This window comes from Lycorma delicatula, chromosome 4 (genome assembly GCF_047948215.1).
Source record: "Lycorma delicatula isolate Av1 chromosome 4, ASM4794821v1, whole genome shotgun sequence".
In the NCBI taxonomy this organism is placed as follows: domain Eukaryota; kingdom Metazoa; phylum Arthropoda; class Insecta; order Hemiptera; family Fulgoridae; genus Lycorma; species Lycorma delicatula.
This window is the reverse complement of record NC_134458.1, coordinates 35,492,797-35,507,532: the sequence shown is the minus strand read 5'-3', so window position 1 is coordinate 35,507,532 and position 14,736 is coordinate 35,492,797. Positions and strand designations below refer to the sequence as shown.

At 26.1% G+C, this 14,736-nt stretch overlaps 2 protein-coding genes across 2 annotated transcripts in view; both read right to left on the bottom strand.

The window, feature by feature from the left end:
* The window catches only part of LOC142323274 (fatty acyl-CoA reductase 1), a 94,093-nt gene extending 81,387 nt beyond the window's left edge, over window positions 1-12,706 (bottom strand). The window contains exon 1 of the mRNA XM_075362707.1: window positions 12,546-12,706. The gene's annotated coding sequence lies outside the window, so the exon portion shown is untranslated. The remainder of the gene's footprint in view (window positions 1-12,545) is intronic.
* Window positions 1-14,736, bottom strand: part of Asator (tau-tubulin kinase asator) — a 492,107-nt gene that overhangs the window by 386,824 nt on the left and 90,547 nt on the right. The gene's annotated exons all lie outside the window — the stretch shown is intronic.

Here is a 14,736-nt window from a genome sequence, read left to right as displayed (position 1 = left end):
CTGAGACCTGTTTTATCTTATTTCTCAGTTTAAATTACATAAGAAATCACTAACTTTATTCCTTAATCTGGGTCCCAAAGATTACAGTAGGGCTTATTTTCATTAGAAGAGCTGAAATCCGGGTGAAATATTTCGCTAGCCGTAACATAAAAACAAAGCGTTTCCAGACCTATGTTTATATCATTTAACTTTTTTCATCATTTTTACCAGTGTCCTGAAATTTCTCAGTTTCTTCGTGGGACATTATATAATATATATAGACTTACAAAAATATATTTAATTTTTCTAATAGTTAGATTTTAACCTGATAATGCGGCTCAGAAACTGACCTTTTTTTAAAAAACAAAAAAAATGGAATTTCAAAATCCTTTCTGATTAACAAACAATGAGAAAAATAGGAAATTAAGATTATACCGGAAAACTAAATTTAATAAAATGGGGTTTCAAAAATTACGAAAACTTCATTTTATTATAAACGGTTAAAATGTTCTACGAGGGTAAATTTATACTTCTAATTTTATCGAATTTTGCGAACTGAAATTAAGGTGGTTTGGATACAGAAAGAATGAAGGAAAAAGTTTTGGAAAAAAAAAGAAAAAAGGGTATTAATATCAAAAATTTTAAACGGGTAAAATCTGGAAGTTGTTTCATTTCGGGATCATTCACACAAAAAAAAATTACTCGATTTCAAATAATTTGAAATCGTTAAAAAAAATAAAATAAAAATCCAAACCTAACATACCAAACTGAAGTAATTATACAGATCTCTATGCCATCATTATTTTTTTTGTTTTGTGGAAAAAAGTAAAAAAAATATAATCGCTTACATTATTAAATAATATTACTTACGAAATTACATATCTAAACAATCAGAAATTTTTTAAGGTTTTTTTTTTTATTTTTTCTCCATCTTTATCGGCTTTTACTCACGATCATATTTAAAATTACAATGTAGACAGAAATATTTATTGGTTTGTGAATTAAACAGTATTGGTACTGTTATCAACATGTAAGCCGTTACAAGGAAAGGTCGATAGAAATTTAAATACTACTACGTCTATTTGCCATCTTAACTTTCACAATTTAACAATGGTGAAATATTAAATCTTCTGAATATGAACTAAACAAGATATAAATTACAAAGCCTTACGGTCAAAGTATTTTTATTTTAAAAAACGTTTGTTATATAAATTGTTTAATTATAATATAAGTGTATTGTTAAGGAAGAAAGATTATTTTTCTATATTAATACGTGAAAAATATTCGCTTGCAGACTCCGTAACAATGTGTACTAATATACGGTACACCATATGTCTAATACGGTATAATTTGATGGGCTAAATGTCTCTATAACATAAAATTATTGCGGAATATTTTGTTACGTAAAATAACTAACATACTGTAATTGCCAGCATATAAATCGAAATTTTGAAAACTAAAACTACACTTTTTTCTAAATCAGAGATTGATTTTAATTTCGTATCTTAATTAAAAGGTTTTAATTTTTCTACGTCAGTTTGTTAGGCTTAATTTTATTTTTTCACAATCTTTTCCAGTCCTTCTCATGTAAATCATCAAGGGGGCACCGATCATTCATTTTCTTTGATAATTATAATAGACATTGAGCATTCCCTTGGTAAACAAAGCGAAGCTATAGGTTACGAAACACGTTGGCATACTTGTCTGTAACAATATATTTAACTCGGTGTAAAAGGCAGTAGAAAGTGCCTTTGTAAAATGTAAAATCTTCATTTTACCTGTAAGCATAGTATGAGGTCCGAGAATGGACATGCCATTTTCGGGATTAATTTTTGTTGCCATAATGAATTCGTGGCGACGCCTAACAAACACAAGGTTTATTATTATTCATTTTTTTAATTCTTAATTCAATACGTAAACTTCAAACGCTTTGCATGAGAATGACAAATAGAAATCTTAAAACGTAATGAAATATTCAACTCTGAACTTTAGGAACTTCTGAATGAAAAACTGAGAGATGCTCCGATAATAAAATTAATAATTTAGAGATATTATAATAATTGTTATTAGTATTATTATTTTTCTCTAAAAGTAATTAATATTTTTATTATAAGTTTTCATTGGTGAAGATTAATATATTTTAATAAATACTGAAAAATATCAGAGGTGTAATTTACATAATACCTCAATTGGTTTTCATTGACTGTTTATAAAGAATCTTAAAGGAGGATTTAAAAAAATATATTTATTTTTCCGTCAACACGGAAATCTTTTTTATTAACAGCTTTCTCACATACTTAATTCCGGCTTTACTAACCGACTACCTTTTTCTTTTTTAAATTTTTGACTTCAAAATATATTTCATACGACAGTCATTCGTATGTATAAGCCAATAAAAGAAAGGATATTAAATAAATAAAAAAATTATACACATTTAATAACAATACTATTGGTTTAACAAAACAAACGCTAACGGGTATGTATTTGCAGTAGTGAGTCGAGCTTGCTGTTGTCTGCTACTTCCCCGAAGTTAAAAGGCATACATTTCATTGCAACCATCCAATATGAACAGAATCTATCTCCATCGAAGAGCTCGATTTATAGATCCGGTAAACTTACCCAGTAAGTATGGTATAGTAGTTAACTTATAGAAGAATTAATTATAAAATTATTTTTTCCTTTTGTAAGTCTAATACTTTATTTTTCGTTGCACGTGATTAGAAGTAAAAATAGGGAGGGAAATAAATTCGAGCATTTAATTGTTTCTAAATTTCAGCATTTTTTATTTAAGTCAGTTTAAATAATACTGGACAGCAAAATTATCGTTAGAGATGAATCCAGAAAGTCAAATTTTGTTGAGATATACGTAGATTACAAGTCTTTTACCTAAATGTATGAATTGATTACTGAACGACGAACGAACTTATAGCCAATATTTTAACTTCGATTAAAAGAAAACCAGATTCGAGTTGTAGGATTAACAATTTTTGTGATACGTCGAATAGCTTTCCAGTGGGATGGTCTAGCGGAATGTTTTTATTGGCGTGTGTGTGTGTGTGTGTGTGTGGATGTATGAACACACACACACACACACCGTACAATTTTGAAGAAAAGATATGAAATAGTTCCTTTAGAAAATCTGAGTTATTTATCTGATGGTTATTTAGTTTGTGGAGGAGTTTCTTTAGTATATATACTTAATTCGGTCAACGCAAAATTAGTAGCGATCGGTATCTAAACGTCGATTCGTAATTCCTTTTTTTATCATGCAAATGATAAGATCTCTCGAGGTTTTTTAAACGGGTTGGATGCTCACTGAAGTATTCCTTTGGGTCATTTCAAGGTTTATGAAAGCATATAGTTGCTTTCTTACTACATAGCTCTATAATCTTATCCTTCAGCACTTCCCCAGTAGAACTCATTTTTGTTCAATCCTCTTTGATCACACACACTGGATATGCGCTAACGATATGGAAAATTGTAGTTTCGCATACTTTGTATTTGTGTAGTTTGATGAAGACGGCTCTGTCTACAAACCTATCCGAGGGCTATGTTTCTTACCCGTTGTAACCGAGACTAAGGTACTTATCGCGTAAATTAATTCGTCGTAACCTCTGCTAATATATTATATAAAAAGTATTCAATATTTATCTAGCTATAAAACACTACAAAATATAAATAATATTACAAAGTTTTTCAAATTTAAAAAAAAAACTCGTTTTACACTTTTTATTCATATTTAATCAAATTATTATCATACTTTGCATGAACTTAATTAGTAGGTTAATTTGGATTTCAAAAGATAACATCACTTACTGAAATGTCTAATATATTTATAAAATATCAAACAAATTTTCAATCAAACATTTACTACACAAAGCAACGAAATAGTGAAGTATTTTCATTGTGAAGTTTTTATTTCATTTTCTTAATTAACTAACACAAATTTCATCAATAGGCAATGTCAGAAAGTATGTACAATTATTAAACCTGCACCCTTAATTTACCCCCGTACGGGGAGATGTTTACAAAAGTAATGGTGGAATATTGTATTGTAAACCGACCTTAATAACTGTGCAAAATTTCATCAATCGGCAATGTCAGGAAGTAAGTTAAATTAAGGATGCAATATTTGAGGACAAAAAAAAACATTGTGAGTTACAGAAAAGCAAGTACCGGATGAAAGCATCCGGTGCCAGGTTTATCAGGGAAAGTGAGAATGAAATATTTTCCCGGCTGACCTTACTCTCTGTAACAAATTTACCACTGTACAAAAGAAAACAGAATCCGACGAAATACAGATGATATCCATCACCGTGATACCTTCGCTTTAACACAGAGACTAATTGTTTCCGTGTACATCATTAATCTCAAAGTAATTCTAATTAGTGTTACTTATACTGTCGGATGCATTATTAAATATTACCTTCATTCAGGGGTAAAAAAAAATCCTTATGATTAGAAAAATAAAAAATCTTTCTTTTTTTTAGGTTAGGATTTGAATAACAATCAAAACCACTTTTACAAAAATAAAAATATAATAAAATTAAGTCAATAATTCCGATACTAAAGAATAGAAAATAAATGATCCAAACAGATTTATTTTAAATAATTAATTTTGTCTCGGTGTTAAATTAAGTTATTAACTAATAAAACAATATACATTTTTAGTATAGTCCTATTATGCAATTACGTTTGTTCTTTATAACCTAAATAATAATTTAAACTCGTTATTAATCAGCGCAATAGATTAATATACAGTAAAAAGAATTAGTTTTACTTAAAAATTATGGCGTTTTATAGATATCTATCGATTTTTTCTATCCATAAAAACGCAGTAAGATATGACAAAAATTCATTTTTGGCTTTTAAATTCTAGAAGTTGTATGAAAAATTTTAGGAATCGCTTTAAAGAAATTTAACTTTAGACTTTTCTCAAACAATAGTTTTGTATATCGAAATAGTTTTAAATTTGACATATACTGTTTTTAGAATTGAATGATTTCCGTAAACATGATTTGAACGATAATATAAGTAATAAGGTATATAATTACAAATTGAAAAGTCAAATAATATATTGTAAATCTACGTTTCATACTATTAATTTATTTTACTCATGATTTTTACAGTCGGTTTAATATAACACCAAGGTTAAATCCTTGGAAGATAGATCCTCTTTCTGACCGAAACTGTGAGCAAAACTACGGAATCATCTAACCTTTAAGTGTTGTACAGTTTTTCTTATCGCTTAATCTAAACTTTTCTTTTTCAAAAATATTCGAATACAGTTTTCCTTAAGTATAAATAATAAAACTTTAAATGTAAATTTTCTTAGTTTTTAAAAAACCTTTTTTTAACAAAGACCGAAACGATTAAATTTGAATTTATTATTTTTATCCGAAGGAGGATTAAAGCGAGATCTCTTGAAAAAATAACTATATAATTTTAAGACTGAAAAAAGCTTGTTTTCCTAAAAATATTAACTAAAAAGAATTATTTAAAAACTGTCATTATCATAATATTTCAGTGCAGTGAAACAACGAAAGACTTTACCTTGAAGTTTATATATTCGGTAAATTCACTGAAAGAAAAAATAGCGGAAGAATTAGATAACATAATAATAAATGTTAGCTCAACTTTTTTACCGATTTAAATATTTTTGCAAGTATTTATCTTGTAGGTTGTAAAAAGAAAGGTCTTTATAGAAAAAATATTACATTACATTAAAATAAGCATTAATACTACTTTTTTCGTAATTTTTTAGGCAAAAAAAGAAAAAGATGGAGGTTTTTCATATGTAGTATAACAACAGGATGTTTAAAATTATAAGGGTCGGTAAAAATTTGAAATGAAGAAACCTTAGGTCGAACAGGGGAGAGAAATTTTTAATAGAATTTTGTAATGAGATGAAATACTAATGGATTGGTGGGGCATGTAAATAAACATCCATAGAAATGTTGAAAGTAAAACCCGTAGAAGAATATTATATGTAACTGGTGTGATATTTAGATACGATGAAATTAAAAAATTGGTACGAAAAAAGGAACAGCACCAAACCAGTCAACAACTCTGTATTTGTTATTTATATGGAAACCCCTAACAAATTGCTATATCAGTTTAGAGGATCCTATAAAAATGTAAATTAAATGAAACAAATATAAAAAAAAAAATATTATTCTTTATAACGACGGAGAACATAAAGCAACATGAAATAATTTAAGTAATTCTATTTCATATGTTATAACAGTAATAAAAAGCTAATATTTTCTTACAATTTAACATTTTTATTAAGTGATACGTATCATTAACGTTTTTGAACTACAGATATTAATATTTTAAACTTAAAATAGAAGTACTTTTATAATTATTATAATTACGACGTTATAAACAGAACTTACTTAATATGTTAAAAACTATTATTAATATATTTATTACAGTGCTTTCTTAACTTTGGTTTTACAAAGGATATAAATTTAAGAAAGTAAATAACTGCTTTTGCTATTAATCAGTGATGTAAATGTAAAGAATGTAAATAAGAGAAAAGATATGTAACAGTAAATAGGTAACCGACTTATTCTATTAAGTTCTTTGGTTTAACATACTCATTTATTCTGTATAGTTAATGGCCCTAATAATCACTATGGTATGTAATTACTGTTAATTTTTATATAAAAAACGTAACGTTAACCCGTTTTATTAGAAATGATATGAATATTTTTATAATAAGTTTTCTAAGGGGTTCCACCTCAGTATATACACGCTATTACTTAAAATTTTGAATTCTTATAATCGCTGTCAACTAATGAGAGTAGCATGTTGATTTAATGTAAACATTTCCTCCCAGTTAATCTTACAAGAATTTTAATTGTATTTTTAAATTATTAATCAACTTTTTTCTTTACATAAGTTAATACAACAATAATAAATATTTAAAAATAAAACTATATAATGAAAAAAACTCAATTTAAATACAATTTTTCCTAAAAAGTAATAAAATTATGAAATTATTATAAATCGTTAGATGTAAAACCGGTTGATGAACTATTCCACAGGATGTAAAAATTACATTTGCCTGGAAGGATCAAGAAAAACCGTGGGAAAACTTTAATTATAGCAGAATTATAAGATGCATAATTAATAAGTACAAAGTGAACAGAACTGGAAATGAAGGAAATATTTCATATAAATAAATACATAATGATAATTATTATATGAGATAAAAGTAACCAGATATTAAATACACATTATAAATATAAAGACTATCATATTCAGTATTATAATACTGAATATAATAACAGTTTTTTTAAGTCGTATAATTGATAAATATATTGGAGTACACAATTACTTGTACACATTGAACACACAGAGAATTCTAGTTTCTTTAATTGGTAAATAGATATTTAATTCAAAAATATACCAGTACAGTAATATTGTCTTTGTCTTTCTCAGCGAGCACATAAAAGGTTGCTAAACTGTTATACATAACTAAGCTGTTAAACATGTTATACATAATTTAAAGTAAAAAAAAAAAAGTTGACAAGCTCAAAAATCTTACTTATATTGAAAATTTTATAAAATGATTTCTGAACAACACATTTCAATCTTACAAAATTTCCTACTTTTTAAGATTGTATAATTAATGTTGAATTCATTAAGAAATAATGAATTCAACATTAATGAAAACTTCGAAATATAGGAGAATATATAGATGACGCGTCCAAAAAAACGTAACCTTTTATTTTATTAAAGCAAATAAATCTTGGATTGTAGAACTATTTTTTAATTAATATATTAAACTGTATTATAATTTCTTCTTAAATTGTATACTGATCAAGGAAATTTAAAAAAAATAGACTTAATTTGCCTAAGGAATAGTAAAATCTTAATTAAAATTTCCAATTAAAAATAGTATAAAAATTTATGAACGTTTATCAAAAAAATATTAACTTCACTCCTTTTTTGCTGATGTTTAATGAATATTTATATTTTTCTTTTAATAATGGTTAATTACTTGCACGTCTTGGCTGGTGCGTTAAGTTGATTGAACTTTTACGTAGTTTGTCAATTTTTTTAAAGTCTTTATTAAAAAAAATTAAAGAAAAGTTTTGTTTCATTAAAAAAAATTCTCCTCATAAAATATAAAAAAACACAAGTTTTTTATGGAATGAAATTTCATCTAACTTATATGAGATTTAATCTCATTATATTAACATTTAGCTTATAGATAAATAGGGTTCAGCATGTGTTTTATTTAATTATAATTTTTAAGAGATTATAAGAAAAGGAATTTCTTTTATAGAAAAATAAAAAAATAATAAAATAAATATGTTCGTTTAATAAATAAATTAACAATTTTTATTTTGTGAAAGTCATTTTTATTTATATAACATGCTCTACATAACTACCATTGTTTTGAAAACACACTTCGATGCTTGTCCTCGCCGCTGCTGAAGAACACGTAACCCGTTAAGTTTCGATACATAGGAAAAATATAAATTATTTTACATCACATTGATGAAAACGTTCTTTGACATGATTTATGTTTTGTATCTTTTCCTGATACCCCAATGAAAAAATTTTTCATTAAAGTAGTAAATTAACAAGGTATGCACGCGCATACCGTATTTAATTCGCGCGGGGTGTGGCGGTACTAGCGGCGACGGTCGGCACTAACTAAACTAATATAATTTTATAACTTACATAGAACAAATTTTGCTTTTACGGTCGGCAGACTGGTGTATCCGCGAGGCTTAACGCACTAGGTACCAAGTCAATCGAGCGATAGAGTTTGAGACAGCCCAGCCAGACCGAGTTATTTTTTTACACTTTAAATATTATTCATTTATTTAATTGTACCGTTCATCTGTGAATAACATAGCAGACAGCTACAACAGCATTTTTTGGTTAGGGTGCGATTTTGCAAAAAACGTTTTTTTGCAAATATTGTTGTAGTTTAAATGTTAACAAACGTGTCTTATATTACATATTAATATGAGACCTACTGTAAATATTTACATGTTCCAGAATATTGTGTAAAAGATAGCTCATTATAGAGCTTGACAGATTTCCATAATTATAACAATTTTTGTATCACTTTTCTTTTTTTCTAAAAATGAATTTTCAGTTGTATTTTAAATATAAAAATGATTTGTACGATTTTTTTCTATATTTTAATTTTAACTTTCTACCATTGTACATACCGTTAATTTAACTTAAGGATAACTATGAAATCTGTTTAAAAAAAAGTTAAAAAAAAGAAAAGAAAGCTGTTTAAAAACATTTTACTACTTGTTACAGTTTTATAAGAATACCAGCATTATTGTAAAATTAGAATTATAGTAGTTTTAATAAAAATTGTATGATTTTTTACGATTAGAAATACTATTATTATTATGTTTTTTTGGACAGAAATAATTTTTTAAATAAGACACAGGTAGAAGAAATAAAGTTAATGTTCAAAATTTACATTATTAACCAAGATACAGTAACTGTTAAACAATAACAACTGAACGTTTTTTGGGAACACTAGTATCTATCCTCTTCTATGTAGAAGAAGTTAAACTACGAATATCATAAATTCAATTAATTTGATCAAAAAATCACAGTAAGAAAATTAATATGTACAGTTATGAAAAAAATAATAGTGATATAAATAGTTTAGAACTGTATTTCTTTAAAAAAAAATCGTACACGTCATTTAAAAACAAAACAAAATGCCATCAAAACTGAGTCAATAATTTACTAACAAGGCCAACTTAATTATATACAGATAACCTAAATAATTTAATACATAGATAGCAGTTTTGGAGAGAGTTGGTTTAGTTGTACTAAAGTAAAAGTTCAAAAAAAAAATTAGACTAAAACTGCTGCGGAAAAAATACCATAAGATATTAATCGATATCACTTTATACGTTATTGTTAAGAGAATGGTATAACGGTTTATGAAAAAAAATTAAATAAAAGAAAAAACATTTAAAAAATAAACTAAACAAAACTTTTTTTTAAATAACTTTTTAAATTCTAATTAGTGAAGTCTGGGTCATAATTTTAAAACTAGCCAATAAATTACTTAGTCTTAGTTCATCATCAACTTCAAAAAGTTAAATTTAAAATCTTAAAAAGTTTTCTTTCTGCTTTTTAGATTTTTTTTTTAAGTAGGTTGTTATGTTTAAAAAGAATGTTTTTATTTTTTATTTAAAATGTAGGTCTATTTAAAAAAAAAAAAAAAAAAACAGCTGCCAGTTGAAAAAACACATTCTAGTAAAGATGAACGAAAGAACCTACATCTTTATTTAAACAAAATATCAGAAAAAGAATAAAGAAAAATGAAATACAGAGATTATTAACAAACCTGAATTAGGTTTTCTGAAATGTGAAAATTTTATTTTTCTTTATTTTAAATCCTATTAACTAAATAAATAATAATAATTAATGCGAAATTATTTTTAATATCATTACCCTATAAAAACTCGGTTCTTAGAAATAGGATGATAAAAAAATAAATAACTTTTCTTTTAACAAAAATGTTCTATATTAGAAAACAATCAAAGAAATTTTATCGACAAAATGAAAATAGATCCAAACGATATATTTCTTACTTTTAAATCATCACTGTTTTGTATCTTTAAGAATAAATATTATATTAATCTTATACGAGAATTTTTTATACATATATTAAAATACCTTAAACAAGTTGAACACCTGTATTTAAATTTGCCCAACTTAAAGGAGTGTCAAAAGATTCAAGAGGTGATAACCTACTGTTATTGTGCTTTTTTTATCGAACACAGTCAGAAAAAAGGACGTGTATCGAACCGGTTAAATAATTAATGATTAAATAAAAACATATAATGTCAACTAATTGATTATAAAAAATATAAATTCTTATATAGTATTTAATTTCATATTATTGTTATTTACTCGTCAAAATGTTTCATAGATTTTTATTTAAATATCGTATTACTTCCCCGGTATTTAAAATTAATTGGAAGTGATTATTATTTCATACGTAATAAAAATCGATAAAATTACTTTGATTAAAAGATAATAAATTATAATAAAATAAATAAATAAACATTTTGTTTTTTGACTTTATTGCTTTCTAAAAAAAAGAAAAAACTTTTTTAAATATTTTAATCCTCTTCAAAACTGAAAACTAAAATACTATGTGAAATAAACAAATAATAATAATGATAAAAAAATGTATAATTGAGGTTAACTACAATTTAAGATGTGTCTAAAATATTCGTATGTTTACTTGCTAAAATTGTAAGTAAATATAATTATTTTTTTAAAAAACTGTTTATTTTAATTCAATATTTATATATTTTTTACACAGATTTTGTCTGTTTTTCTCCTCTTCTATTTTTAGTTACCTCTGTAAGTTATAATATTTAATTTTAACTGAATTTAAAAATAAGAAGAGTTTTAATTTTACCAGATTTTAGTTATTTATTTTATTGTAAATTTAAGCTTTATTCTTATCAAATGATTTGAATTTAATGATTCTTTTTATTATTTAGAGAAAGTTTTTTCAGGTAGTCTAAATTTTGTCCTTCAGTTAATATCACATCATCACTAAAATATTTTTTAAATGAAAAATTACATTTTTATATAGACGGTTTGAATGTGATTTTAATTCTTTTCTTGATATTTATGTCGTTAAGGGCAATTGCTACATAGTCTATTATTAAAAATATTTTCGTGCGAAGATAAAGAAAATTATTTGTAAACTGTTAACATATCCTGTACATTTACACATTCAGTAGTAATCTCTACGCCGTTTATTCAAATTTCTTTTATAATTTTAATTAAAACAAAAGATTTATGACTTAAGTTTTTTTACGAGTAATTACTTTTCGGGAAATATTTATTAAAAACCTATCGGAAATTAAAAAAAAAAGAAGAAACTAAAATGGTTTAAATAAAACAAAATTTCTCAAGAAAAAAATGTGCTAAAGTAGTGATTTTGTATTTATTTACTTTTACCGTATGAAATCTATATCAAATCAAGAGTAAGTTGGTAACTGTTTTTGAAGGCGACTTCCAAAGCTAAAATTTTAAAAAGGTTGAAACTTTTTTTATTTTTAACAATTTTTTCATAACTTTTATTTTTCCAGTTTTATAAAATTTCTTCAGATTTTAAAACTATAACATTTTCTTTAGTGATACTTTCTGCATTATATATATAAATATGAATATACTTTCAAAACTAAAATATTTTTCTGTATGTAAATAGATTTTATTAAGAATATAAAAATAAAATTGAAAAAAAAAATCAAAACAACGTAAAAGAAACTAATATCTAGGTCATATTTGAGCTGACCATCTCCTCACACACACATAGCCGCTGGAAAAATTTACTGTTTTCTTTCTACGTGATTTTTATAAAAATTGCAATAAAGAAGCCTACCGATAATGGTACATTTTTAAATGTATTCTATTTTATTATAATTACATGATAAATTTAACTTAAATTTATATATGAAGATAAAAACTCGCAGAAGTAATCCTGATAATAATAAAAAAATAGTCAACAAGAGACAACAGTAAAATAGTGATAATACCTTTATGGGTTCGGTACAGGTACAGCTGTCGTGTATGTTAACTGAATAGGATACGATAACTGAATGACGCTCGACAACACTCTAACGACTTGGGTAGTGGTTTAACTAGAAAGACTTCGGAGCTGACCAAAGGAGGCAAAAATTATATTCTAATGTTTAATGGCATTAGATGAAAGTTACAAGTGGGAGAACCTCGAACGAATAGAGGCAGAACGGTAGGAAGAAGATGGATAGACAGAAGGAAAATGAGAAAGAGAAAGTGTTACGTAAGGACATAATGAAGACTGGTACAGTCCCAACATGTAACCAAGAGTACAATCACTGCCGCATTTCTACCTGTTTATCCTCAAACAAAAGCTCTCTTATATGTTTAACATGTCCAAACTATTTATCAGAAAGTAGGTTGTTTATTTTTTTTATTTTTGGTGTTCTGGTTTTTATAATGATTTATTTTATTAAAAAAATCCATCATTTTACACCTAGTCGTACTATAAGTAGTAGTACATAGTTGCGGTTGTAGTTAAAAACAATCCTTATGACATAACTCAAAATAAAAATCTAAAAAATGTATTTAAATGTATTACATCTAAAAAATGTATTAAATTCATAATTTGATTCTAAAAAAGTGCAATAATTATTTTTTTTTAAATAAAAATAAAAATTACACTTTTATTTAATCTATCAAATTACGTAATACAGTCGATTCAACCACAACAATTTTTATTATAATCGGCGTACTTATGAAATTAAGGCAAGATTTAATTTACTTTTAGTAACAAATTATTTTTCATCCCAAGATCACGGACTCTTCATATAAATTCTTCTTCAACAGAACTCTACATCTTTCAAACAATTATAATAAAGAATTAATCCCGCTCAAATCTAATTTAAAACTATTATCTAAAAAAATGTAGAAATACGATTTAAACTCACCGGTTACTTAAATTAACAAAAGAGATTTATCCGGTATAGTCGTAGGTTTTTTTTCAACAAGAATATACTTAGATTGTTATGTTCTCCACACTGGAGTCAATAAATTGAAAGTACTCCAACCGTCCGTATATCTATTTAATATTAAATCCCTTGTAGTTATTTTTACAAGGATTTGAATACTAGATCGTGGATACCGGTGTTCTTTGGTGATTAGGTTTCAATTAACCACACATCTCAGGAACGGTCGAACTGAGACTGTAAAAGACTTCACTTCATTTACACTCATACATATCATATCATCCTCTGAAGTATTATCTGATAGGTAATTACCGGAGGCCAAACAGGAAAAAAATAAATAAAATCCCTTGTACGGTACTAGTAATATTATGTAAAATATAAAATTAAGCTCAGAAAAAATAACCAACATACCAAATTATATTTTTACGATTAGAAATATTAATAAACATTTTTTTTCTTAAATAGCCACTAAAATTAAGTCCGTCATTTTACTGTACTCACAAGAAGAGAATTCCGACTCCTCTTCCAATTAATAATTAATTAATAGGTTGTGGAGAAAATCTATATCAAGATGAGTATATATAATATATAATATAAAATATAAGAAATTATTAGATATTATTCATAAAATAACATAAAAAATTTTCAATTAGAGTATGGAATAATTTCCTAATATAATACTACAGGGTGTCCCATATAAAACGCAACCCAACCTTATATTGGTAGGTATTGAAATAATAAAAAGGCATGTGTAAATGTAAATTTTATTATTACCATCCATTACCTTACATTTAGAGTAAATGTTGGAAGTGGCTGCCATCTTCTTGAATACAAGCTACAATTCTTTTTACAGCGTTTCTTGCAACTTTTTTCAAAGTTTGTGGCTGGATATTTAATACAGCTTGTTCAATATTGACTTTCAATTGTTCAAGTGTTCGTGGTTTGTTGCTGTAGGCTTTTTCTTTGAGGTAACCCCGTAGAAAAAAATCCGCCACAGTCAAATCTGGAGATCTTGGTGGCCACAAGCCTCGACCGATAACACGATTACCAAAGAATTCCTCGACGAAATCAGAAGTTGAACCTGCGTAGTGCGATGTCGCACCGTCATGTTGCAGCCAGCAGTGTTTGTCTTGCTCTTCCAAGAGCGCAATGAACTGAAATAAAATATCTTAATATCGTTCTGCATTAATGGTGTACTCGAAAAAAATAGGACCGATTATTTTCTTCCGCGATATCGCGC